This window comes from Eptatretus burgeri, chromosome 14 (genome assembly GCF_056783735.1).
Source record: "Eptatretus burgeri isolate ZD-2024b chromosome 14, Ebu_testis_v1, whole genome shotgun sequence".
Taxonomy (NCBI): Eukaryota; Metazoa; Chordata; class Myxini; order Myxiniformes; family Myxinidae; genus Eptatretus; species Eptatretus burgeri.
Window position 1 is genome coordinate 62,015,850 of NC_140974.1, and position 19,060 is coordinate 62,034,909.

At 46.3% G+C, this 19,060-nt stretch overlaps 1 long non-coding RNA gene across 4 annotated transcripts in view; it reads right to left on the reverse strand.

Annotated features, from left to right (window-relative positions):
* Nucleotides 1-19,060, reverse strand: part of LOC147013373 (uncharacterized) — a 153,794-nt gene that overhangs the window by 118,530 nt on the left and 16,204 nt on the right. For 3 of the 4 annotated variants that reach the window (XR_015051303.1, XR_015051304.1, XR_015051305.1), the window contains exon 4: nucleotides 18,511-18,609. This is a non-coding gene — a long non-coding RNA (uncharacterized LOC147013373). Of the gene's footprint in view, nucleotides 1-11,574; nucleotides 18,610-19,060 lie in introns of those variants that run through there. The other variant, XR_015051302.1, reaches the window with a different exon arrangement.

Sequence of the window (19,060 nt, forward strand, 5' to 3'; positions counted from 1 at the left end):
CGAGGAGTGATGGAAGCGACATTTTTTAATGATATGATGATGATAGGCTCGGATGATAGGGGAAGGGTTAAAATAGTGCTATATGGCATTAACTCCAAAAATGGCCGATGTGGCCCTTACATCACTCCTCCTCGCGGCGCCTCAATTAGTCGTGGTCTTTCTTCAGTTGGTGTCATTCTCACCCCCTCTGTCTTATCAGCCAGCTCATCTTCCAGAGAATATTGTTCCTCATCATCCTCCTCCTCTACCCCTCTGTTCCTCTTCATCCTTCTGCCCATTAATCACATGTCCTTTCCTCATCTATATATGCTGTAGCCATGAATTGGTCTCCTCCACCACCCATCCCCCACGTTTCAAATGCATAGCACATTTTGCATGGGAGGATGTTCTCCCTTCCCTCAGCATTCCAGCTTTCATTGTTTTTTTTCTTTTCAGTCCACAGAGACAGTCAGCATCGTCCTTGCTTTGCGCTTTGATGCAGAGCCCAGCCTCTTTTTGGGGAAGGTGTAGCCATTAATCTTCGCAGAACACAACCTGGCTGCCTCGTGTGTCCACACAGACTTCATAGAGCTTTCTCTATTGGGGGCCTATGACCGTTTGTTCAGTTGTTTTTTTTTAATACTCTCCAACACACCCGCCCCATCTTGCATCACACATGGGGCTTCCGTTATGCCACTCGTGGCCTCCTGAGAACTCCCTCAGCCGTTCGCAGTGTGCGGTATCTCAATCATGATGGTCTCACTCGCGCTCGCTTTCTTCCTCCTCTGGGTGCCACCATACGAAACTATGACGAGGCTAACTTCATTCAGGGCCACATATCCTGCTGTTATACGAGCTGTGAGCACTTCTCTTACCTTCGACTCTGTACCTTGACATCTGTTCAACTCCACATCTGTGACGTCCCCATTCCACACGGTCGGTCTCCGAAAACCCACACGAGGTCTCCCAGAAGTTCACTCGGCCGTTTGCACCATGCCGTATCTCCGCCATGATGGTCCCACTCACATTCCCTTTCTTTCTGCTCCAGGTACAGCCACATACACTGTTCAACGTCAGGCCCGAGATGGAAGCCTCGCCACTTCACATGGGGCCGCATATACTGTTGCTACGAGCCATGTGCGATGCTCTCACTTTCTGCTCCATGTGGCAATATCTGTTTGAGCACTCCACATCTCCATTCCATGAGCACGCCGTGCTGTGCCAATGTCGGCAGTTTGGCACGGGCCTCTTCTCCATGTCACATCACCTTGTGCTTTGCAGCCTCTCAATTCCATTGTCATCTCCTTCTTCACTGCGTCCGCTAACTTTTGAAATCTTGACATCTCTCCTCTTTGGAATGGAGGTAGGTGAATCATCACAGGTGGGTTCAGGTGATAGAATTGTCAAGAAAGAGACGGAGGGAGAAACAAGGCATACTTGTCGCATCTCAATCTTGTGTGTGATAATTTTTACAAGGGGTGACAAGACATTGTGGCCACACTGTATAACACAATATCTCCAAATATTATGGACAAATTCGGACGAAACTTGGTGGACAGGTTGGGTGTGTGACAAGGACTAATTCATTCCATTTTGGTGAAGATCCAAATCCGGATTTGGATATGAGAATTTTTTAATTTCCAAGTGATCCTTCACCATTAAGAGATATGGCCAAACACGATATACTTTCATGATATTTCAAAACGTTGTGGACGAGTTGGTTAGGTGACAAGAACAAGCCAATTAGATTTTGGTTGAGGGGGATCCAAAATGTAAACTTGGCTCCGTCGATATAGATTTTTTTCAATATTGATATACCGGTGGGTTCATACCGGTACTGTATATCGATATTGTTGTGGACCCAGGGTCGGAGGCAAAGGCCATGAGGGATGAACTACCTCAGGTTCCCACAAGATTCACCAGAATTGCAGGCCATCACACACAAATAACTTTGTGACACGGCGGGTCGCTAATTGACTGCAAATGCCAATAACTCGACCATGTGACTTAGCGTCCTCGGTCTAATCCCGTTTACCTAAAGGTCACGTGATCTAATTACTGGGGTACATGCCCTCGGTATGCACTTGCTTAAAGCGGATCCACCTTACCAGATCGGATGTAGCCGAGTGGAACTTGCAAGCACATACCAGCTACAAAACAGATCGTTAGGGAATAACGTCCCAGTTAAACTAGGGTGTGCGCCATGCTGGACCAATGAAAGAAAACAGGAAAACGATCTGGGAACATTTCTATACAATGCATTTATTTATAACCAAGTGAGGAAAAGTATGTGGCCGAGTGAATGGGATTTTATTTTATGTACAGCAGGGGATAGCAAGGAATTTGTGGGGTTCGGAAAAAGACAACTTCCAAAAGCAGACACAGAGCAGGATTATCCCGATAATTATCTTCTCCAGTATGACTTAATCTAGGACAGGCACCATCGATCGCTCGCACGCATGCATGCACGCGCGCACACACACACACACACACACACACACACACACACACACACACACACACACACACACACACACACACACACACACACACACACACACACACACACACACACACACACACACACACACACACACACACGGAAAGTTAGCCAAGAAAGAGAGAGAAAGGTGATGATGAGCGCCCTCTAAATACCTGGTGTGGTTGGCTGACCAACGCGTCCCAGGACGTTGAGGGGAAGGTAGGTGGAAAGATACTGGTGTTTATGGTGTGGGAGTGGGAGGTGCGATGTATGCGACGTGTGGGATGCGGTGTCATGCCAGAGGAAAATGTGATTGAGAATCAGCAACGCGTTCTTCTTTGTGTATCCACAGTCAACGGGATAGAGGGGGTGTAGAGAGAGAGAGAGTGAGAGCGAGAGAGCGAGAGAGAAGAATAGATGTGTGAGAAGGGAGATCCCCAACCTAACTGTGGAGATGTCTGTATGTGTAAGCATGTACCTCGATGGGACGCTCTGCCTGAGCATTCCCACCTCGTGATATGGAACGTTATCTCCTTATTTATTCGCCGGGACTCGTGGAAATGTGCGCTCCGCACTGGTCCACCATCTGTGTCCGGTAGTGAGCCCGTCTGGCTTCATCTGGCTCCTCTGGAAAGGGAAGAGTGATCGCCAAGACTGCAACAACTACCGAGGGGTGACGCTGCTCTCAGTGCCGGGCAAGGTCTTTGCTCGGATAATTCTTGATAGGGTTCGCCACCATCTGCTTGAGCACCAGCGTCCAGAGCAGTCAGGCTTTACACCAAAGAGGTCAACGATTGACCGTATCCTTGCACTTCGTGTCCTCACCGAACGCAGACGAGAGTTTCGGCAGGGGCTGCTTGCAGTCTATGTTGATCTCTGTAAAGCGTTCGATTCAGTGAATCGGGATGTCCTCTGGAGGATTCTTGGTCTTCGTGGGGTGCCACCGAAACTGATCAATCTGATGTCTGAACTCTACTCTGGTACTGAGAGTGCTGTGAAGTGTGGTGGTACCATCTCTGACTTATTTCCAGTTGTTACTGGAGTTCGTCAGGGATGTGTACTTGCCCCCACACTTTTCAGCACTTGTATGGACTGGATTTTTGGGAGGATGTCGGAGAGATCAAGTTGCGGTGCATCGTTTGGCAATGTCAAGATCTCGGACCTTGATTTTGCAGATGATGCAGTCATCTTTGCGGAGACTTTAGACATCCTCTTGGGGGCCCTGGAGGTGCTGAATGAGGAGTCGGAGCGGTTGGGATTACGGATTTCTTGGGTCAAAACTAAGATCCAGGCTTTCGGTGACATCTTGGATGCTGCTGTCCTGTCTGTGTCTGTTTGTGGTGAGGATGTTGAGGTCGTGGATAGATTCACTTACCTTGGCAGTGATATTCATGTCTCCGCAGGTTGTGAGCCGGAGGTCAATAGACGTCTGGGTCGGGCCTGGGGAGTCATGGATTCACTGGATCATGGGGTGTGGCGCTGCCGGTACCTGTGCGGAAGGACGAAAGTCCGAGTCTTCAGGTCCTTGGTACTTCCAGTCTTGCTCTATGGGTGCGAGACTTGGACTTTGACCAAGGATCTGAGACGGAGACTTATTTCCTTTGGTACCGGGTCTCTTCGGAGAATCCTTGGCTATCGCTGGTCGGATTTTGTGTCCAACGAGCGGTTGCTGAGAGAGACTCGGATGAGATTTGTTACCTGCATAGTCCGTGAGTGTCAGCTGCGGCTGTATGGACATGTGGCTCGTTTTCCTGACGCTGATCCTGCTCACCAGATTCTCTCAGCGAGGGAGTCTCATGAGTGGAGGAGGCCAGTGGGCCGACCACGTGCCTCATGGTTGCAGCAGGTTGACCATCATCTCAAGGAGATGGGGATGGGCCTGGCATCTGCCTGGGGGATGGCCAGACGGAGGCCCCTGGAGTACCGGCGGAAAGTGGACGCAGCGACGCGCTGTTCTGGCACATGCTCCCATACCTGACCTGACCTGGCTTCATGGAGGCGGCGGCATGTCGACAGCATGGCAGTGAGTCCACTGTATACTCTTGAAGGATGGCAGTCACAAACGGATAATGTTCTCGAAGAAGCTCTTTTCACGACTCTGCACTGTTCCCTTTTATAATCCCCAAGCGAAGGATTTGGCAAGAACCGGAAAGCGACGCGCTGTGGCCCAAATTCCATTCCTCTTTCTGGCCATCGTGGCTCTAGCCATGCCCCGCCAGGCCCTTAGACCAGAAACCGGCTCAGATGCCCACCAGCTTTGGCACGGTTCAGAACTTCCAACTTAACATGGCGAGCATGCTACCCGAGCCAGCACCCCGGCCCCGAACGTGCACCGAGTGTAGCCTGTATGTTGGACGATAGCGGACTTTCTCTGCCACCCACGGGCTCCTTCACAAGGCATTTGTGGTCAAAGTGGTGAGATTTGGTGAGCAAGGTGCGGTGTAAGGTGAGGTGCCCGTTGGGACTTGGCGCGCAGGTTTGAATGGAAAATGGCGCGCAAATTCCCGGGAAGGTTGTCTTGTGTGCAACGGGGACCATCCGAGCCACGGGAGGCACAGTGGCGTGTCGATCAGACAATTGTCTGTTCAATGGCGTGTGTGCTTGCATACTAGTTTGTGTATTATAGCTATAAGGAAAGGGTTAGAGTAGAGGTCAGAGTGTAGATCAAAGAGATATTTACTAGACCTAATTACGAGTCCCACACAACACAATTCGTCCTGTTTACCCACTAAGCATGAGGGAAGGACTAAATACACGAATACTAATGAAATAACTACTTGGGGATCACTGTACGTTGGGTGCCATTGCCATAGAGGCTTAGAGGCATGCAGTTTTGCAGAACCACAACAATATTGTTATGTTTGTGGGGTAGATGAAGGGATTTCATAGGAGAGATAGGATTGCATAGAGCTGCTTGGCCCGTGGACGTGTAGGAGACATCTCAACGTAAACTAAGGAGGGAAACTGTGAGCTGAAATGTTACTAGTCACAACATGTGGGGTGGTGTTGTGTTAATTTGATAGGGATCAAGGATAATTTCCTCCAGTGTGTAATTGCCCCCATGACCTTTCCCTTTGTCTATGTATTACAAACCAGCAATGAAGGAATTACGTTTTTATAACCACAACAACCATTACAACTGAGTTGCATGACACAGCAGACAAGAAGCCCCGCCTCCAAGGGTGACAGTAGGTGAAGTCACGCTCCCGAGGCTTATGATTGATGGGCGTGACCGCGTGACGCAAGTAGGAGGAAGATCATGAAAGAAGCCACGTGAGTCAGAGGACACGGAGGAAAAAATTTCTGAGGAGGAAAAAAGAATGTGCCTCTTGGCCCGATCATAAGGTCTCAGAAATCATCTCGTCGTGTGGGCCATCGTGAACAGACTGGGTACAAGAGAGGAACGTCGGCATATTCGCTCGTGAGAATAAGCTACCCCACGGTTTGTGAGCCCTGACGTCGAGTACTGTCTCTGAATTGCCCACTGTGCGTTTCCCGCCGTGAGAGAGAGGCTCGGTGCCATTTTGGAATGCGTTTTCCCACATGTCGACAACACAGTTCGATTGTCAAATCCTAGAAGATCACTTCTGGACCCGAAGTTAAATGCTGGGAGAAAGGGAGGATTTTTCTTTTCTTTATTATTTCCCCCTTGTCCGTTTTTGTGTGTGAGTGTGGAGGTGCCTCAAAATTAGAATTTAGGTTACCTCACATCTTGATTCGTCCCATGATAACTGTTGATTTTTCTGGTTATTAAATCATTATTTATTCCATTTGCTTGTGCTGTGCATCCATCTGTTCCATCCGTCACTCCGCCAGTGCCACCTGCCCTCCCACTTGCGTTATAATATCTGAGGTTTATGTGTCCACCTCACGAAAACTGCTCAGCAATCCGGGCTGGTCGGTGTTAACTGCCCATCCACCACAATCGGGTCGGGGGGGATTAACCTGAACTGCCAGACCCACGACAATAATATTTAAAAAAAAAAAAAAATTTGCTTCACACAGGTTCCAAAAATATGCAATGGTCCAATACGTATTCATATATGACGTACACATCATTGACACACCTGGTTCATATAAATAATAACCAATTGGCAATTGCTTTAAAACCAGCCACGAGGACAAAGAAAAACACGATTGCTTGTGCAGAGCTGATGAGCTTGGATGCTGATGATTAAAAATTAAAACCTACTGTACTTACTTCGTGGTACATCTTGACGTCATACGTTCCACTGTTCTTGTTTCATGTTCAGCTGAGACGCCGAGTGAAAGCTTATAAAATCATGTACGGTATTTAAAGATTGCAAACACCTTTCTTTGATTTGTTGTTGATATACCGGGTTTTTTTCATATTGATATTTTTTGGTATACCGGTATATTCAGAATTCCAATACTGGTATGTCGATGTGAAAAATCATATCGGTATAACTGGTGTCATCGGAATATCGCTATATCGCTGGACCCTAATGTAAACTGTTCAGCCTTGCGGAGGTATGCGCTCTTCCGAGTGCTGTTCTAGTTATCCTTGTTGTCCTAGTTACCTCTCAGACTCAGAGCAGAATCTTTAACCATGACACCACTAAGTCTTATTGTGATTGGCACAATGTCTTTTACACCACTTTATTTAACACGTTACATTAGTTATTCGTGTTTGTTGTTTGTGTCCTTTATGGCGTCGCTAAAACAGTAAGTTTCCTGTTTGGAATGATATTCAATTTTGTTTGACTGCCAGACAAGCAGACAGAGTAAAAACAAGGACAAATGTGTCCAAGAGCCGCGTTCTAAAGGCAATAACAACAACAACTTCCGATATTTCGTCACGTGCCTTGATGGAGCCAATAGCGAGACCCGTCATGGAGGCTCCTGTTTATGACGAGAAAATCGTGTATTTACGAAATTACAACACATTAAATGGAATAATCTTTAAATAGTAACGTGAACTTTTCGAAACTTTCAAGCAAATGTCCGAATATATTTAAAAGTTGATGATAGACGCTCTCAAAAGGAACCCTCAATGCGAGGATGTGTACAGGTGTTTAGTATTTAAGGAGATCCGGATCCTGTATATAAAAGAGCCGAGTCCTAAAGGTTTTGTAAGAAGAAGAAGAAGAAGAAGAAGAAGAAGAAGAAGAAGAAGAAGAAGAAGAAGAAGAAGAAGAAGAAGAAGACGACGGAGCTCTCTTAGAGCCACGTCATTCTCACTCCTCTCTATGTGCAAAATTCAGAGCCAAAGTACAGTAAACCCTTAAATATCATGTGTTTTGACCAATTGCGGGCAACCTATTTTGCATCTGTCCATACACGTTTAGTTATCGCAGAGTTTAATTTCGACCAATCAGTTTTTGAGCCAATTTGTGATGGTCATCTCGCACCACGAGCCTTTTGGTGTTTCTCGTTCACCGTTAATATAATGATTAAATAATGATGCTGATGCGTAAAACGATGGAGAAAAGAAGTGATTATTGTTAACAGTTTTGACTTTACACATATAATTCAACTTTACAAAAACAGTGTAATTGTAAATCAGTGGTGCTGCTATGGTGCAGGTGGTAGCTGAGACTTGCAGCACGTGTGCAGTACTGTGCTGTACCTATCTCCACATCAACACGATGTTCGGTGTAATCTTCCGTGCAAGCGTATCTGGGCATCCCATCTACCGGCATTAGTTGGTGAAAGTTTAAGACCCCACGGTGTCCTTTACGAAGAGTAAGTTATGCAAACTATCCCGGCACCATGAACAAATTCCAAATTCCTGCCATAACTACTGCTGGGAAGGTAATGATAAACCATTCAGTAGAGATAGCCCTTGCTAAAGAAGCTGTGTTGGTGGCACCAACGCTCTGTGAAGACTATTATATGGTACATCAGAGAGAGAGAGAGAGCGAGAGAAAGAGAGAGGGGTGGTGGCTTTCAACAAATTATAGAAGGGAAAGGATGTGTTTAATCTTCCACTAATGCTTAATCTGCTTTAATGCAGCAGGACAATTAATCATAAATCTGATTTATATTTATTTCACATGTATATTTCAATTTTGATGAGTTCATTACCTCCACCACCAAAGGTGAAGGAGGTTATGTTTTCACCCCTCTGTCTGTTTGATTGTTTGTCTGTTTGCTCATCTGTGTGCAGGATATCTCAAAAAGTTGTGGACGGATCCAGATTAAATTTGGTGGGCAGGTTGCGTGTGTGAGAAGGATGAAATGATTAGATTTTGATGAAGATACAGATCTGACTACTAGAATTTTTAAAGTGATTTTTCACCATTTTGAAATGAGGCCAAAATTTTTATGTAGCATAATATCTCAAAAAGTTGTGGACGGATTCGAATGAAGCTTGGTGGACACATTGGGTGTGCGACAAGGAATAATCGATTCAATTTTGGTGAAGATCTGAATCCGGATCTGGATATGAGAATTATTTAATTTTCAAAGTGATTCTTCACCATTGATAGGGCCAAACACGATAAATAGCATTCAGAACGAATGTTTAAAGAATGTATTGTGCCCAATATGTTCTCATGGATCAAGCATTATGTGGCAGAGGTATGCGCTCTACCAAGTGCCCTTACAGTTTTCAGCTATCGCCCATCATCCTCTATATTTTCTGGAAGCCCAGGAGCCTAACCCCCTTATTACCATACTAAATTGGTTTTAACTATCGCGGCATTTTCCAGGAACGCAATCTCCGCAATATTTAAGGGTTCACTGTACCCACTCCTAAACAACAGGTTCAATTTCCTTATTCATGTTCAAAATATAACATTCAATTGAAATTAAGTTGTTCCTCGTTCATAAACTGGTGATTGTGGGCAGACAGTAAGACAGACCGACAGACAGGCAAAGTGAACCAATTGCTTTACCCCACTTTTTTATTGGTGTACGCAGGGTAATAAGTTTTATATCAGCACATCCTACGACTCTACGAGCATGTCACCAACTGCAATAGGGAAAAGAAAACTCGATGGTTAACTAGGAGAGTACTCAAGGCATTGAGACGTAAGCATTAAAAGGGTGGTAAAAATACAAGCATAGGAAGCAAAAAAGGAACGATGGAAATCATCAAAATGAAGCCAAACAAAAACTCAGAACTTCTAAAATGGAATTTGAAAGAAACATTGCAGATAACATGAAGGAAGAAATGAAAAGCTTTGACTGGTATGTGTGTTCAAAGCAAAAAGTGAGACATCGTAGGCCTGCTAAAGAACGACAGCGGTGAAACTATTCCTCCTGCTCAACAATAAGCCGAGGCTCTCAATAACTTTTTCACCGAGGAAAGAGACAATTTCCCACAATTAAATGGGCCAAAGGATGAAGTTTTAAATAACATTGCAATTACGGAAGGCATTGCAAAGGGTAAAATGATTTAAACTAATTAACCCACATCAGGTAAACAGATCCTGATGGCATCACTTCAATAGTTCTTCATAAGCAAGCTGAAGAACCGTGTATGCCTCTAATTACGATATACAATAAATCATTGAAAGAATGGTGTACGAGAGGAATGGCGATCAGCTCACATAAGCCACATCTTTAAGAAGGGAGCTAGATCAAAACCCGAGAATTATAAACCCATAAGCTTGACTTGAGTGTCTGGAAGTGTTAGATCAAACAACATCAATCGACATCAAATAACAGATCACCTTGACAGACACAAGCAAGACACGGTATAGCTTTAGAAAAGGGAAATCATGCACCACAAATCTCTTGGAACATGAAAAAAAATATTTTGAAACTAATTGAGGAAGGCATCTCAGTTGATGTGGGAAACATGGACATAGGCCAAAGTCATGGGAGAAAGTTTTTGAGATAGCTTCACACAAACAGCAATTGCCAAAATTGCAGCACACTGAAAGTAGGTGGCAAAGTTCCACTGTGGATCAAGGGATGGTTATCAGATCGGAGACAAAAAGTATAATCACTCAAAGTACCAAATGAAAGTGGGCAAACGTTACAAGCACTGCAGTACAAGGATCGGTGGTGGGCCGTTGTGCTTCCTGGTCTATATGAATGATTGAGTGAAAAGCAAATTTGCAAACCTACAAGACAAAAATATTCTCCAAACTTGGGCAGAGAAATGGAAAATGAAATTTAACTTAAATAAATGTGGAGTAATGCATGTAGGAAGCCGTAACCCACACCACATCACCGAGTTGGAAATTCTCAGCTGGAGACTAAAGAGGAAAAGGATCTCGGACTATTAGTAATTCACAAGCTCTTAAAATCTGACAGTTGGACTTCTGGTTCGGGGTTGTTGAACTTGCAGCTGCTCCTTCCACCTCATCAAAGCTAAGTATTTTGAACTGGATTTGTCGTGTTTTTCTGTTGCATTTTCGGCTCCGTGTTGCTGTTAGCGTTTTTGTCCAATTTTCTGTGTTAAATCATGAACACTCGCCTATTAGCTATCTCGCCTGGGTTCAAATCCCAACCCAGCTATAAACTGTCAGCCGGTGTTTCACAGGCAGAGTGATTCATCGATGTGTGTGCTGTCCCTCGGATGGACATCAAACAGGCGTCCCATCTGCCAGCATTTGTTGGTGGACAGTAAAGAAGAGTAGGTGAACTTCACGAAGAGTAGGCAAACTATCGACAGCACCATGGCCAAATTCCTGTCCTAATCAGCAGATGGCATTGAATCAGCGGTACAGCCATGCCCTCAGACAATGATGCTACCCCGCAGCCTTGTGCTGCATACGAATGAATGAAGAACCTAAGCACTCAGTCCATCAACCCTCATCCAGTACTTTCAGCAGCACCTTTCTCTGTATCTTCAACAAAAAATTCTTTCTATCCATCCCATGATCTTTGTCTCTGCATGTCCAGTTTGGGAATCTTGAGAAATCCATTTTGCAGAGGTTTTCTGCTCACAACAATCAAATGCCCTTTACATTCTTCAAGGGTGTCAAACCCTTCTTATCAGTACCCTCTCACACATCACCACTCTTCAGCATCCCTTCACTTCATATGTCCTCCTTCTGCATCCCACCTCACCCCACCCCAAAGCTTCCATCTAACCCTGCCCCCTCAAAGCTTACCCTTAACTCTGCCCCCCTCAAAGCTTCCCCCTCATAGGTTCCTCCTTGTCCCACCCTCTCCCATCTTCCCCCCATGCTGTATCCTCCAGAGTTGGCAACTCCAGCTGCAAATTTTGACTTGACTCGGACTTGACCAAATTGACTTGAGACTCAGAGTTGGTGTCTGGGCACTCAAGACTTGCTTGGACCTTACATGTCACTTGAGTTTATCATGACTTATTCACAATGTTCGGAAAATAATCGTTGAATAAACATTGAATTAAAATGGGGTTTAAAATAAATGGTGAATGATTTTCAGTCAGCAGCATGCGCGGTTCGGTCAATAACGACATCATAGGGTTTGTCAGGACTGAAGAAAGTTGGTCCAAAAAGACCTGGACAACATTGGTTGTTAATATTGTTACGGATTTCAGAATCCGAAACACTGAATGCATCCACACATCCAGGTCCTCAGACAGTTATTTCCTTAAATGCATGTTCAGATTAGCCCCATCCCCATGTCTAATGGGATCTTAAATGTGATGTGTTGAGAAGGGTAAAGGATAGATCCCCTCTCTTATGGGAAGCTTTTTTCAGGACCAACATAGAGGCTACCATGGCTGGCACTCCCACGTGGGCCTAACAATGTCATCTCCCTTAGGCTCGTGCTCCTGGGCCCGGTGTGTGGGGCTGTTTCACAACTGCGCTCCACACATGGGGGTTACTGTCACCGTCTCTTACCCACATGAGCCCCCCGCATCCGCGGAGGTGCTCAGTCATATGTCTGTCGCAAGCCAAGTTGTGTTTGAATTCTTGCCAATGGGAATTGGGGTTTTCCCACGGGGAACCAAGCCGTGCTCGCCACGCCCATTGCTCATGCCGGGGGTACCGTGCATATTGCACACCTGGTCCCCGTGGAAAACAATTTGCAGCCAAATCCGTTCTGTTTTGCCGTCCGTGCTCCAGTGATTTATCTGTCATGGAGCGTTTCCACGCCGGCCCCTCTGAAGCCATTAACACATCGCACCACCGTGCTTGGGCGGTTTGCAAAGCACAGACCGTGCACACTCCCGTACCTCGTACGCAAAGTCCCATGGAGCTGGCGTGGTTTCCAATACACCTCTGTCCCTCTCAGGAGGCTCGCCCCTGCGGTCTGTCACTCTCACCACTACTCCTGTCTGGGTCGATCCGTGTCCCACTCTTTTGTGTGCACTCATCCATATTATATCACATGCACTCCGCACATACTCCGGCACATTGGGCACTCCAAGAAATCCCGGGTCTTTCATTCCCCCCAAGCTCGACACACACCCAATCGCATCATGCACACTCCCGGTCTCGCCATGACTCACCTTCGTCATACCCACCTCCTCCCGTCCTTCGAGCACTCTGTCACGCTGCAAATATAACGTCCTTGCATTCAATAAAGAATCTCTTCCTTTACTCCACTACCTGTTTCTACCTATTTTGCTTTAATTTCAATAATCCCGATTTTTACCTCATCCACCTCCTCTTTAACCATCGTTAATTCCCGATGCACCCCCTGTATTTCCCCCTCTAACGTCACCTTCGTTGTTTCTATTTGTGTTTCCATTTCCCGTTCCCTGTGTTCTCATCGTCTGTGTCACCTCCTCTACTCTCTTCGTTAGTTTCTCATGTGCCATTTTACATTCGCTTAATTGCCGTCATCTCTCTTGTTGTTTCCTTCTTGGCGGCTCTTAACATCCTTTATCGCCCCTGTGTTCTTCTCCATTTGTTCCTTCAACTCATTCTGTCCTATCGTCAGTCCTTCTACCTCCTTCGTCATGTTCCCAATCTGTCCCATCAGTCTGACCTCGCTCTCCCTCATCCCTCATCTCTTCCCGGACACCGATCCGACACTCCCTTACCTCCTCTCGTACCGCCACCATTTCTCTGCCCATCGCTTCACTCATCTCCCTTTTTAGCAGTGTCTCGCGTAGCGAAAGCTGCTCATAGAGAGCTCGGCATTGTTCTTCTTCTTATTATTGTTTTTCTTCTTCTTCTTGTTGTTCTTCTTCCTCTTGTTCTTGTTCTTCTTCTTCTTCTTCTTCTTCTTCTTCTTCTTCTTCTTCTTCTTCTGAAGACAAAACCTTAATCTCTAGGACTCGGCTCTTGTATATACAAGATCCGGATCTCCTTAAATACTGAGCACATGTACACATCCTCACATAGACGGTGCCTTTTGAAAGCGTCTATCATGAACTTTTAAATATATTCGGACATTTGCTTTAAAGTTTTGAAAAGTTCACGTTACTATTTAAAGATTATTCCATTTATCTTATTGTAATTTCGTAAATACATTATTTATTTCGTAAATACACGATATATCGTAAATACGTAAATACATTATGACGCGTTTCACTATTGACTTAATCAAGGCACGTGACGAAATATCGGAAGTTGTTGTTTTTATTTTTTAATTTTAATTTTTTTTTTAGCAGACAAAATCTTTCGGACGCTGCTCGTGGACATATTTGTCCTTGTTATTTCATCGCCCATCACGTCCATTTTTCTGCTCATCGCTTCCATTCTGCTGTTGTTTTCTTCGTCCATACGTCCATTTTTCTGCTCATCGCTTCGCTCGACATTTTCATTTGTGCCATTAATTGCCTCATGAACAACATCATGTCATTCTCGGGCAGCACTGGTGGCGATAAACCGGCGTTCTGTGCTATCGGTGCCGCATTTTCCAGAGGCCAAAGGTGGGGGTTATTTTCCATCTCTCCCATTGCTTCCTCTTCACCCTCCATTGTGACTTCATCCAGGTCTTGGGTCAATCCCGTATCCATATTTACATCATCTACATGGCCCACCAGGACCTGCCCGTGTTGGTCCGCCATTGTTCGTCCCAATAAATTTAACTAAAATTTGGTCTAACCGCTCTGAATTTCGAGGTGCATGAAGCGCACCACAGGTCGACGACCTGACACCAATTTATTGATCAAGGGGGGTTCGAAAAATCTCCCACTCCCAACACCAGTTGTTGCCGCCACGGGTAACGAGACACCAGCTTGTCACTCAGGGGGATTAATCCCCAGTTGTCGTCGGTAGAGCCAGACCTGGGGCCACCGCTCACAATTAACGTTGTGGTATGGTGGGTTGTTTTAAATTTAAAACTACAAACGCCACCCAGTCAACCACAAGTTCCAGTGTCCGCCGTCTAATTATGCCATTTAACTAGACGTCACATGGTTACCTGAGTGGGGAGCACGCCCTCGGCAAAGCACTAATATTATCTGATTAGATTTTAATTAGGGCGGCTGAGCGTTTTAATCGCTGGTGCGTGCCGACGATTTTTGGTCAAATCAGTGGTAATTACCTCCCAGTCTATCTCAGTTCGAACAATGCGAGACCAATAAAAGGAAACGACAAACACGGACAGGTTGGAAATCGACAAATAATTTAATAATAATAAAATAAATAAATAAAAAGAACTTTTTATTTGCTGAGGTAAATAAAGAATGAATTTCAAAGCAAAATCATTCAAAATGTCAGGAAAGAGACAAAGAGCAAATGCTTATCGGGGTTGACTTACAGCGAAACACAGACAAGGGTACCCGGTAGATCATTCAGGGGGAGGGGAGGGGGAAAATCGTCTCACTCACCAGAAAATCGTCCGTGAAGCGAAAATGTCCTGAAATGCGTGCGTGCGGACGTCCATCGCCAGCACCCAGCTTTGCCATGCACCCTCTCGCGGGGCAGCCTTGGATGCCAGTTGAAGTCTGGAGGGCACCGAGATCGTCCGTCGCGGGTTTAGACCCTGCTGTTGTTGGTGATCGACCCGTGCCTCACTTGTTGGCGGCGCTGCTCACACCCACACGCGCACCACACGCTCGCTTGCCGAAGCACTGGGAAGGGCGAATTGTCTCGTTGGCGCTGGTCAGACACCCGCTTCTTGGTGGCTTCTCTCGCCCTTTGCTTTTTCCTCTCTCCTTTCCTCTCCTCATGCTTTTCTCTTCAGAGCACTTTTTTCCCCTCCTTTCTCTCCTCAGACTTTTTCTCTTTAGAACGTACCTCTCGCTCGTTTTTATATCCCCGGGCTGTCTCCGTGGGGTGCCGTCCACCCCAAGCTCACCACCACCCCACTGGGGCACGGTTACCATGACGACCCGTGCGCTCTCTAAAAATGCGGGCGTCGCTCACGAAAGATTGCCGCTGAAGAAAAATGGGGGCGGGCTTCAGAGCTCGTGAAAGAATGTATCCGAGGAAAAATGAGGGTGGGCTTCAGAGCTCGTGAAATAAATGTGTGTGAACGTGTCTGTCGTAAGAAAAAAGCTTCCCCTAAGAGAGGGGATCCATCCTTTACCCTTCTCAATGCATCACATTTAAGAACCCATTAGACATGGGGATGGGGCTAATCTGAACATGCATTTAAGGAAATAACTGAGGACCTGGATGTGTGGATGCATTCATCAGACCGGATTCTGAAATCAATAACAATATATTTAGTATATGTGCAGGCGAGATGTGCAGGAGTCTCGACAGTTCAATTCCCTTGCAGGGCAGTCGTTCTGCAGACAAAGTTATAAAACCTACAGTAATAAAAGCATTCCCAAGTAAAGCAAGAAAGTTATTGCAAATGTATAAATTAACATTTGATAGAACAGTTGATGGACGATACATTGACTTGGTGGTTAAAGTGATTATATGGTTAAAGTATCCACCCCAAGTCATCCATCCATCCATTGGGACCATATCTGTGCAGAGCGTTGGTGCTGCCTAAGCAGTCTCCTTGACTATTGGGCACAATCCTGGATAGGTCGCCACTCCGACACAGGATACCAGCAAGCTGGCACTCATTTTGCTGACCTCGGAAGGACGACAGGCAGAGTTAACCCCAGCTGGTATTAATTCAACAGCAGAGGGGGATTTGAACTCAGGATCCTTGGATCCCAAGCCCACCACCCTAACCATTAAGCAAACACCAGGCATACCCTAAGTCAGCGATTCAATTTCAACCCTGTCAAAAGACTTGAAAAATGGTAGGCACTACTTCCTTGCTTGATGTTCAGATTTAAAGGCAAGAGCACAAACATCATGGGTTGGCATCCATGGAGGAAAGAAAATTTCTCCTTTGTAATTGCCTCAAAGCAAGGTCACAATTAAAGATGGCGTAGTATACGCGTGTTCCAAAAAGACCTGGACAACATTGGTTGTTTATATTGTTATGAATTTCGCCTGCCCGGCGTGCGATCAGCCACATAACTCGAATCGCGACGCGTCGCCCACCGGAACGGACAATTCAGTCGTGACCCTCCTGGAACTACCGCCAGGAGCCAGTCACGGGTGGGGGTTTAACCTCACCACAACCCAGTCCACATTCTACCCGCGCAAAATAGGGTGAATCGCCGAATGTCGATATACCTAAGTACCCGCCCGGGTAACCTACCGAGGGGTTGTACCACGCCGCAGGTCAACTCCAGACACGAACCGCTTAAGCGGTTCGTTCCAAACTGCAGGGATAACCGAGCGGAGTTATCGTCGACCTCGACTGTTCAGATTATTTACCGGGTGTTTAAACCCACTACCAATCCCTTACGTGATGCAAGATGGGACTTTCAATGAAAGGAAAGGGACGAAACGAAATGGGTCACAGTTACCAAGCACATTTAATACGGACACACGGAAGCACGTATTTTACAGTCATACAATCATGCAGTAATACAAAAGAAACAAAAGCAAGAACGACGCAGAATTAATACCGAATAAAAGGCAAAGTACAAGCACTTAATCAGTTTCTACTTTACGGACTGGCGCCGCACACACATTTACACAAAACCCCAAATAAAAGACAGGACTTCCCTTGGTGTGGCCATTGAGTCCTCCTCCCACGACCTCAACTCCGAGCTCCGTCTCCTTCACCGTCCTCCACTGCCGACTCGACGACACAGCTCGACTTCAACGAGCTCCTCGGGCTCCGCGAGTTCCACGAGCTCCACACTGATGCAGAGACACTCGACCACGACGACACAGCTCGGCGACGACCCAACACCAACTTCAGATGGAGGCGAGTTCCGAGTCAGGCGAGTTCCACGCGACAGAGAGAGAGAGCGAGACCTCAAGCCACCCCGCGCTCGCGTCTTTATCCCAAGCTTGACTCTCTTCTCAACTCCACCCGCGCGCGTTTTCGCCGAAGCTCAACTCTCTTCTCAACTCCATCCGCGCGCGTTTTCGCCGAAGCTCAACTCTCTTCTCAACTCCACCCGCGTGTGTTTCAGCCGAAGCTCAACTCTCTTCTCAACTCCACCCGCGCGCGTTTTAGCCGAAGCTCAACTCTCTTCTCAACTCCACCCATGCGCGTTTCGCTCACGTTCCGCCCCCCTTTTTCACAAAGCCCCGCCCCTTCTCAACTCCCGCCCCTCCTTCCAGAACAAGCTGGAAACTTCCAGAAGGAGGGGTCTTCCGCCCAATCGGCGACACTCGCACCGCCGTGGTATTCTTCCCCTTCCCTCGCAGGGTGAAATCCACCGCGGCGGCGCCATTCAGTCGGGGGAGGGGGGAACGGGGGCCGCCTGCTTTCCCTCGTCGAAGGCCAGGCCTCTGGCAACCGTGTGCCGACTCAGAACGCGGTGGTTGTTGAGGTGGCGTGGTTTGGTGGTGGCGATTTGGTTGTTGGGGTAGTGCTTGGTCCAAAATAACGGCAGCAAACGAAAAACGGCCATCTCAAAGAGTCGCCGCCCGAATGAATCACACATATTCCCTCTAAACAACGGGTGTGGGCTAACTACACATGAACTTATCGATATATCTCATCTGAGGACCTTTCTGGTGTATTGCAAATTTCCACAACCGTAACAATATATTTAGTACCACAAATGATGCAACAATAGCCTTTGTTTTATATGATACAGAAACTCATAAGGTTTTCTTTATTTTCAGGTCTGGTGGTTTAATGTAAAATAAAATGGTGACTCCGCAGGAGAAAGCTGTGTTTTGAATGATTCATCAATAACCGCCCTTAATTTTTGTCTGTGGGGGTTTGTCAAAGATTGTGTCTGCAATACCAAGGTAGCAAACCTGCAGGATCTTCGTTCTCGGATTACAGCTGCGTGCTCACTGGTGGACGCAAACATGCTGAGCCGAACATGGCAGGAACTCGTGCACGGCCTTGATGTCCTGCACGTGACAAAAGAAGCTCACATTGAAGTGTATTGATGGTTTGCACAAAACTATGAGTTTTTGTATCATATAAACCAAACGGTTTATCGTGGTATCAATTGTGGTTCTAAATATATTAACAACCAAAGTTGTCTCAGTCTTTTTGGACCACCCTGTGTACCCAGAGTGTGTACCCACCACCCAGGGAGGTGATGTCACTTCCCCCAAGCTCAACGGCTGTGTTTGTCTGAAGTAAAGTCCAGCATTGTCTCATATATTTGTCTGTATGTGTGTGCATCATTTGTGTTTCAGCTCCACCACGAGCTTTAGACCCTGTGAATAAATTTAAAATGTTGATAGACAGCAGTTTAATACAGAAGAAACCATCCTCCGAAAGGTCTGTCTCTGTCTCTGTCTCTGTCTCTGTCTCTGTCTCTGTCTCTGTCTCTGTCTCTGTCTCTGTCTCTCT